Source organism: Scomber scombrus, chromosome 8 (assembly GCF_963691925.1).
Source record: "Scomber scombrus chromosome 8, fScoSco1.1, whole genome shotgun sequence".
In the NCBI taxonomy this organism is placed as follows: domain Eukaryota; kingdom Metazoa; phylum Chordata; class Actinopteri; order Scombriformes; family Scombridae; genus Scomber; species Scomber scombrus.
The window spans coordinates 28,142,094-28,150,707 of record NC_084977.1 but is presented as its reverse complement, the minus strand read 5'-3'; positions in this window follow the sequence as shown (position 1 = coordinate 28,150,707).

Sequence of the window (8,614 nt, the reverse complement as noted above, 5' to 3'; positions counted from 1 at the left end):
GCTCTACTTTTCAGCATGTTCACTTGCTGTAATTCCTTCTATTACATTCACTGCTCCGATTTATTATCTGATTATCTGCCGCTGCAAAGTCCAAGCTAGTTTAGCTGTTAGATGCCATACTGACATGAATAGTATAACTCACTACACTGCAGCTTACTGAAAGAGGATTTTAACTGTCTAGGTTAGTGAACCCAATCTTCACATGACACAGAGAGAAAGTGCTCAGTAGTTTCAGTAATTCCTGCTTAGTATTAATTGTCAGATCATGATATGAAGCTGATAAATAACTTTGCATCAGTACAGTGAATGAGAAATGATACCTTTCCGAAGATACACACAAACTATCTGCAAACCTACATAATGAAGGGTGTCATGGGTAACCATAGGTTGATGCAAACACCCTCCAAACCAAGTTGATGTTATTTAAATCAGCTCCTGCTTTGAGACTAGTAAGAAGCAGAGATGAAAACAAAATTCAGAGCAGTTTTATATCGTTTTCCACCAAATCCTGAGAAAATGATGTGGCTCTTTAGCTGCTAAATTCTCCAATCTGTTCAATAGCTTGTCACTAACTTTGTCTGCTTTTTGGTGCTGGGCAGGCACAGACATGGGAACAGTGTAGAACAGTACAGTAAAACCAAAACAACAAACTCAAAGATGTTAAATTGCTTGTCAGGTGATGTTTTTCTGTAGGTTTGTCACTGTAAGCAACCCCTTTTCAAGTTAAACTTTTTCAAGTATGATCCATTTGTCATATGAAAGTCTTGACTTGTGCAGTTTTCATTTTTAAGAAGAAATATCTATTCTCACTTATATGCTATCATGAGAGAAATCTATCCATTGAACAATCTGATATCTAGTAGTAAAATATAGATTCCAATATAAGCTAAGATGTGACATTAATTTTATCCTCCACTGGAATTGGAAATATGCCAAAGTGTGGTGGACTTCCAATTTTTTAATCGAATTACAATATGTGATTGATTTATATCAGGTATTTAAAACAAATGCATTTATTTTTTAAGAGAGAAACCATTCATCATCTATTAAAGTGAAGTAATAAGGGTGAGATTTTAAAGGATTTTAAAATAACTCACTAAGTTAACACTGACAGGGATGCACCTCTATCATTAACACAATACTGTATGTACGTTTCACGCAGGGCTCCTGTGGAGGATGTTTTAGTGAAGGGAGAGTCACTCGACCATCCTCTGGAGTATAAAGGTAAGCCCACTTACAGATGTACTCCTTTGACCCCTTCGTCAAATGCTACTCTCTCAATTTTCCGTCCTCTCTTTTCACCCATGCGATTTTCAACAGCTTGGCCCCCTTTATTATTTTGAATTGTCCTCAGGTTCATTTAAGAGGATCGAGGAAATATGCTTCCTTCAAGTTCATCAAATCCATTTGAAGATACATTTGAGGAGGATGACAGTGGCAGAGATAAGAGGTCTAATCTGAGCTGCTGGTGTAGATAGGTTGATTCCAGCCAGCATCTATTCATTTATAAAGCCGGCACTGGCTGATGTCTTTCACCTGACCATATTCCAGGCCTCTATTTGAAAATGACTACAGGGGCAGATGGGTTCTCTCTCTATCCTTCTCTGCTGTCTTTTCTCTCCTCCATTACCTCACTGAAATGGATTCAGTTGATCTGTAATATTTCACCTTGGTGTCTCCATCAAGAATAACTGTCCTCCACAAGATAGATTTTGTTTTGTAGTTGCTCCATTTTCTTTTGAAGAAATGCAATGACACTGTGGTAATATTATTAAATTGTGCACTCGTTAAGAAGTCGGGGCACAAACCTTCAGTTAAAGGGAAATATAAAACCAAATTAAACAGTCTCATAATCAGGAGTTATGAAACTTTCCAATACAGGTACCTCTGTCTCTTCCTTTAAAGAACACACACAGACAACATCTTGCTGATAAATTAGGACATTTATTTGTAGCTAAATGTCTATCAATAACCGAATGAATGAGGCATTAATAAGGAGTACATAATGGAAGAAAGGAATCAAACAGAGGAATAGAAGATCTTTAAACGGTGAGATAAACTGATCACTGAGTTGGCCAACTCAAGTGAACTCAAGTATATGACTCAGAGTTATCAAATTAAAATGGGAGGGGAAATAATCAACTTATCTAAGAGCATTCGTTCTATTCCACATCAGCTCATATCATGGAAAGATGGGAAATGTGCCTACTTTTTGGTGCATTGTGCAGAGATTAGTCCATTTCAGAGGATTTTTAAGGTAGTTGTGCAATGCTGAGTTTGCTTACGTGGCCTATCAGCAAGGTGCAAGCCTGTTTGCCTGCAGGGCTCTGTCGCGGGGGCGGGAGGGCGTGGTGCAGGCACAGCTCCCAGGAAACTCTGCGGGATGCCGATGCCATGCAAGGTGGGATTAACAGTGGGGCCTCCTTGCACAGCCTCTGCTGAATGTCAAACAGAGCTGTCTTCTACCCTAACTTTACTCAACTACACTCATCGAGTAGTCTTGAGAGAAGTTCTGTTGGCTGGATGGAAAATAAATGCGAGACAAGAGAAACAGTTCCTTCAGGTGCTAGCTGAAGTATGTTTAGAAAATTGTGTGCATGGTTTAGGTGAGGAGGAAGGATGAATAGATTAGAAAAAGAAAGATAAAGTAGAGCAGAGTCTTGGTGAGCTTAGATGAGGACCAGCCTGAAGAAAGAAGGCCGTCAGTTTCTTTTATCAACAAGCAACACATTGTGGGGTTATGGGTTTGATGATCCAAATCTCTAATGGATATCCCTTCCTTTGTTCTTAAGAGAAAACTTGGCTGCTCATTTTTCTAGGCAATAACTATTGGTTATTATCATCCCTAGAATTATTATTATTTTTTGGGATATTGATTCAGTTGATTTTTACATGCAGAATGCACAATCAATCAATCAAGATTCTTAACATAAAATTGTATACAGTTATTTATTACATCAAATATTCAGAAAACACGTGAGCAGTTCTTATTTCAGCATATAATTAAATCATTCAACATAAAATTCCTGAATAATTAACTGTTGAGATGTTTTCTATTACTAGCAATTAATAAACAAAAAGTTAACACAACACTTTGACACAGTTGATCACATAAAAACAAAATGTAAAAGAAAGAGTGCAGTCTCATACTTGTATGCTCAGTCTTCAAAGATCCCATTATCAATAAATACTGGATGGCAGTGTTGCCACGCAGGGAAGACTTTATTAAATCTTAATTTAAGTAATCTTTTAATTTTAGATCGTACTGACATCAGAATTAAACCACCTCATGGGAAAACACGTGCTAAGTACTATTATCTGGCTTACTGAATGATAAGACAATTAATTCCAATTAAATCAGACTTGTCTAGAAGAAGGACAATAACAGTTTTAATTCAACTCATGAATTCTCAAATTTATGGCAGGTCTGACAGTGTCTTATCTTCAACACATCCACTTCAGGGGTGAGAGAGAAGAAGAAAGTGTGTATGTGTATGTGAGTAAGACAGAGGTAGTGAGAGAGAGACCCAAGGGGTCATTTAAGTTTCTTCACATCCTGTTGTTAATTTTATCTTGTCAGGCATCTGTCTCTCAGGAGGTTGAAAGCACTGATACTTTGTCTGGCCAGTGTCTTCTGTCACATCCGCTGTGATAGATTAAAAGCCGGTTCTGCTGGTCTGAATGTTTGTGAGACACTTACCTCGGTGTCTGCTGGTTGTCCAGTAGAAGTAAAAAACAAAACAAAGTTGTCCACAGTACCATATCACATGTGACAAGTAAGTAAACACTGGCATAAAATAAGAAGCTGTGCATGTGACAGTTGCAATTTGATGGCATTCATATACCGTTACATCTCATGTGATTTCAAAGAGTCGACTCTATTATGATTGAAGGTTCAGACATGGACCTGGAGTGATTTGTAGATGGGAACACGCAGCCTCTGGACATATTTTGTTTCCTGTCAATTACTGTCAGAGCACCAGCTGTGATTTATGTAAAGCAATTTGTGTGTATAACACTGGCGCTGGCAGTTAGCTGTTTGTTTGTGCTCCCAGAAGACGTGCTAAGTATTTTACACCTGCGTTAGAATCACAATTCCATGAATTCTCTGTGTGTGAGAGGTGTGAGACAAAGATAAGAAATATAGCTGTGTGCAATTATATGATGCTCAGGCTGTGCACATCACGATGCAGGTTTTGGTTTTGAAGTTAAAAAGGCCTCCAGACATCTACCACAATACCTGGCAGAATGCAGTACTGTCTCTTTGTTCACTGACTTCTTTGAGCTAACAAGGACAGTGCTGAGGAAGAGAGAATTTGAAAGATAACAGAATGAGCTGAGGCTCATTGCGCTTGTGATTTTCAACTTAAATACTTTTTTTTCCAGGCTGGTTTTAATCCTTCAGTACTACAATATTTTACTTTTTGTTTTATGGTCCCCTGGTCTCTAAGGTATTTGTGATTGCTGCTGACCAAAATAGTTTAGATTTAGTCAGTATACAAGGTCAGAAATCTTTTGGTAATAGAAATTATGAAAGGAAAATACATATGAACTGCTGATTCACCAAAAGTTTAAAAAATGTATGTTAACCACTGTTTTTATCAAAAAGTATTTTGATTATAAACGTAATTGGCTAATGATGCTTAGGTTGTTCTTGTACAAGCTTTTTTCCTTTGGGGAACTTGAACATCTGACACATTTCACCATTAATGTTTCTTAAAATATAATGGCCATCAATCGAATACTTGTTGAGATATTGCATCCTCTTCTCCTAGAGCCATACCTCGAACCTGGGAAATGAAAATAGTGCGCACTGTTTAATGTGTACAAGTGTTCACTGGAAAGCTTGGGGTTGAATTATGTAATATGTATATTCTGGTTAGACATCTTTTTTTTTAAAGCTAAAATGCTGAGGAAACCAGTTCCACCCTGTCTTTCCCTGTAGCATTTGTAAGTACTGTACATTTGCAGCAGACTAGCACCCTGTAATTAAGTAAAATAGGAGGATTGTGACAGACTCACCAGGTCCCTAAAATACTTTAAGACATCGATATGCTTCAGTTTAATTCTATGTTTAAAATTGATCTGTTGTGGTTTCAAAGTGGCTCTGCTCCCTGTGTGCAGCAGGCCAGCTGGTGTTGGAGGACTTCTTGAGGACAGAATCCAATGAGGAAAACTTTCTATTTTGGCTGACCTGTGAGGACTACATGAAAATTGCCATTGAGACAGAAATGACGGTTTCTGCCCAAAGGATCTACACAAGTTGATGCGCCTCGACAGGTATGGCTTTGTGAGTGAATGAAATCAGACTTATATAACTTTACATCAGCTTCAATTGCTGGCTTGCTTTTTGTGACTGTCACTCCTCCATAGTTTCACCTACTTTTACTGTGAAATACATCGATGTTTATAGGTCGTCTTTTCTGTCTTTGTTGCTCAGTGTTCCACATTTTTCATTTTAATGCTTTAACAAACAAGTGTTCTCTCTGTGAACAAACATAATAATGTAAATATATCCCCAAACACAAAGAATGCATGAGTGAAATAGAAGTTGTTTTCAGAACACAGATACACATTGATTCTGTGATGAGAAAAGAAATCATTGAACATATCTTCCAGCCACGGTGAAATTGCTTTGACAGGGCATAGACTGATATGCGGTCTGATGGAAAACGACTGTTATCCACAATTTCTGAAATCAGAAATCTACCAAGCTCTCCTGGAACAGACTGAACAGCAATGAAAGCAACATGAAGACAAAATAAATAAAAGCTCGTCTTATCCCTCTCTGAATGATTGATTCTGCACTTCAGCCTATTCTCCTTGGAATCTCCATTTTAACCAAAAAGACTTGTCTATCAGAGGAAGCAAAAGTGAAAGGAGATATAGAGCTTCTGGTATGAGGACTGACAGGATTTAAAGGCTAAACATAATTTAAATAATGTATTAAGAAGCATTGAGCATTTGAGGTAGTTTTTTTGTTTGGATTATACAAAAATGATTGAAATTCAGATATGTGTTGAAAGACTGACATTTGAAACATTTTTGATCATCAGTAAATTCATTAAATTCATTCATTTTAGTTTTAGAGTTCATTTATGGAAAACTGTGTCCTGGTCAGGCCAAACCTGATAAAAAAGGAAAACTGACACTTTTAATTATATTAGATTAGTGGTCACTTGCTTATACTGAAGTATCTTTCTGGATAATCAATTTCCAGCAGCATTTACTTTGTGATTCGTCACCCATGCAGTTGTGTTTTTTGTTTGATGTACATCACTTGAAAGTATATGATGGTAACTTTAAAGCATTATAGGCTTCCTGCTCTTTAGGTTATTTTTCCTCCTGCAGTCCTGCAGCTGCTAAAGCTGATTATGATGGCTGTATGTGTGAGCATGTGTGTATGTATGTTTATTTCTTTTTTAATTTATGAGTGCCAAATGTCCATGCAAGGATAGAGAAATGGGGTAAAGACATTAGAACATTTGCTGGCTCGTACGTCCTCAGGCTTTCTTGTAGAAGTCTACAAACAAGTTTTGTGGATTCGAACACTTGGTGCTGAAGTCTGTAAATAGGGTACAGATGCAAATGATGCCCATCATAAGGGAGATGTTGCACAACAAACTGTCTGAGCTGAACAATATGATAATAATAACTTTATGTATATAAACTTTTAACAACAGAGTTTACAAAGTGGGAGACAACGCAAAATCAGGATACTTAGAATGCAATATTACAGCAAAACATTAATGCCATACAAAAGCAAGAAAAAAATTAAGATCAAGTTAAGGTAAAGAAGACAGATGCAGAAACACAGCAGAGAGAGGACAGACGGATGATGAAAAATACAGGTGGTAAAAGAGATAAAAGACAAGAAAAACATGAAATCACATAAATATAAATAAACAAAAGGGAATAAAATAAATAAAAAGAGAACATCACATGAAAGCAAATCTATACAAAAAATGGGGTTTAAAAGAAATCACTGATTCTGCGAGCCTTATCTCCTCAGGCAGGTTGTTCCAAAGTTGAGGGGCCCTGATGGCAAAAGCACAGTCACCTTTAGATTTAAGCTTCGACTTAAGAACAGCCAGAAGGGCCCCACGTGAGGATCTAAGGCTCATATGGGGTCAGCATATCGGTTATATCGGCTTGGTGCCAGACCCAGACGTGCTTTAAAACTGATCAATAGAATGTGATGTTGAAACCGGTAAAAATAATAGCTGCCGCATGTTAGTTGGAGCTGATAGAGAGACTTTTGGTTTAAGCCAGAAAGGAGGTATTCACAGTTGTCATGTCTAGGGAAAATAAGTGCATGAATGACTTTTTCCAGGTCAAATTTGAGAGCATAGGTTTAATTCTGGAGATCGTTCTTATTTGAAGAAAGCAACTTTTTTTAAATCGGTGGTTCAAAGACAAGGGACCAAGGCCACTATCAATGAGACTGATAGAGTTCGGGGGACTGAACAATATGATTTTGAGTCATTGAGTTGAAGAACATTTTGTACCATCCAACAAGTCACATTAGTGACACAATCTATAATAGCAGCTAGGTCTGTTGGGTTACCAGGTCCCAGGGGAGGGTATATATGTGTGTCGTCTGCATAGCAATGAACAGAGAGATTGTGACTTTGAATGATTTGGCCTTGTGGAAGCATGCGGATAGAAAATAAAACTTTGTGGTACTCCCCCCATCTCTTTGGATTGCTAAAAGGAGGTAGTTGGTCACCTTCATGAGGGAAGTTTCTGTGCCATGTTAAACCTGACTGAAACTTCTCAAAAAGCTAAAAGTTGGGTTGAACTTTTGATGAAAATGGAGGTTTGGAAATTGGCCTTAAAATACAGAAGAACAGAAGGATCAAGGATCAAGGTTAGGTTACGTTAAGAGGTTGGACCATGGCACTTTTAAAATTAGATGGAAAATGCCTTTTGGTAAGGAGCTATTAATAATCAATACAATTCTGGGCCCAACTCTGTCAATAACCTATTTAAGAATTTCTGTAGGGATTATATCAAGGCTGCATGATCGATTTCATAAGGGATTTGATTTCAGATGAAAATGTCAGTGAAACAGGTTTAAAATTGGAAAAAGAATGTCTCTACTGGCACGTAAACACAGCCTGGATGGGCGTTATTTGTTGCCTCATATCCTTTAAAATATTAAGGAAAAAACAGCTTCCCAGATCTCATATAAAATACATGTAAACCAGTTTTCTTTTCCATTTTCATTCCTTTCTCCTACAGTCTCTCTTTAATTCCTGGGTGGATTTGTTAAACCAGGGCTGCAACGTCCTACTTGACTTTTTGTCTTTGTAGGGGCAACAGAGTCCAGGACAGTCTGGCAGGTGTGATTAAAAAAAGGAGACCAGCTCCTCTGTGTTAAAATGTGGATCAAAGACAGTTAAAGAAGCAGTGGTAAAAATCTCAGACAACACACTTGCTAGTTAGAACCATGACCCGTGAGAATATAACTTATCTCTTCGCAAAAAGAGGTCAATATGTACAAGCGTCCCTGAAGGGAAAATAATGATGACACTGTATACCTTCCTACCTTCCTACCTGTCTTTCAAGCTTATTTAATACATTAACTTGTTAAGAGGTCTTTAATTTGCAT